This window comes from Pinus tabuliformis, chromosome 3_1, assembly GCF_031772625.1.
Source record: "Pinus tabuliformis cultivar Carrire ecotype Pingquan chromosome 3_1, CPIR1, whole genome shotgun sequence".
Lineage (NCBI taxonomy): Eukaryota > Viridiplantae > Streptophyta > Pinopsida > Pinales > Pinaceae > Pinus > Pinus tabuliformis.
Genome location: NC_142301.1, coordinates 305,649,726 through 305,651,203, shown reverse-complemented (window position 1 = coordinate 305,651,203; position 1,478 = coordinate 305,649,726).

Sequence of the window (1,478 nt, the reverse complement as noted above, 5' to 3'; positions counted from 1 at the left end):
CTCTTCATCAATGTTTTCTTATGGGCATCTCTTCTCTATGACTAAACTCAATGGGTCATTCAAAGTAAAGAGAGACTTGAACTCAAATGTGGGCTTTCAATGTAAAGATTAATTATAGACTTCGGAGTTTGCCCACTATACAATTTTATTTTTTTTTTGTTTGGGAGACCCAGAACAATTAAATGAGGGCTTTATTCAACGGTTATATTGCAGATTTAAGAACATATGTGAATTATTTAACTTTATTTATATCCACCAGATTTTTAAAATATTTGAAAATTCGCTTATATCACCGATTTCTAAAATATTCGGAAATTTGCAATCGAGTTAATCCCATGTCTATTTTTTTAACATTGCACACACATCAACCTTAGTCGCCATTAAACCTACAAGCTGTTCCAATGGATAGAACGGTGAGCTGATTAATACTTCAAGATGTTCAAATGGATAGAACGGTGAACAGTGTAAACAAGGGATTACATTGTACAGATGGAGTGGGGAGAAAATACTGTTGTGGAAATTGAAAATTGACATTAAGAAAATGGGGTGTAGAAGTGCAATCTGTGCATAATAGTCTCTATAACTATAGAATAGTCGGCTGACCTTTATACCTTTATGGTGACACAACAGTAAAATGGGGTGTAGAAGTGCAATCTGTGCAGAATAGTCTGCTGACCTTTATACCCTTATGGTGACACAACAGTTTGAACACATTTTTGATAGGACAAAATTGACACGAAAAGTGATTTAAAAGAATCCAATGTCAAAAGTGTTTAAAAGAATCCAATGTCAAACGTGATGAATATTAAAGAAACGATGGGCAGCTATTGCCACACATTGGAAGATACGCAGTGTAATCCAACTACACAAACCACCCTTGAGATATGCTCATTTACCATGTGGCAACAACGCGTACCCGTCAAAGGGATGGGCCTCTTCACCGACTGCCCGCCCATATCTGTCCTCTCGTTTCCATATGTTCAAATTTAAGTAGCGAGTCCATTCTGAACTACTCACCGTGAGAGTCCGAGGAAGATATGTGCATGTCAAATCGAAACCAATAAACACGTTATGAAAGAAAGAAAGGGTACTCTTTCCTGTGCATGCTATACCATTGGGCACAAATCCACACGCATCATGAGCATATGTGTGACATCATTGCTCATGGAATTTTTATTTTTATTTAGGCTTGACTTACTATCTATGACATCATTGCTGATGGAATTTTTACGTTAGGGTTGAATTATAATACTATGACGTCATTGTTGATGGTATTTTTACGTTAGGGTTGAATTATAATAGTAGTATTAAAATTGGAATTGAAGTTAGTTAGTATATTGATTGGTATGATTTTCCATATTTTAAGTGGTGTCAATTTATCAAAAGTCAATCACCTTTAATGATTTTATTTTTGTTGATAGATAATGTGTGTGGTGGGTATTAGTAGAATCTGGTTAATTATTGTATATTAGGGTTAA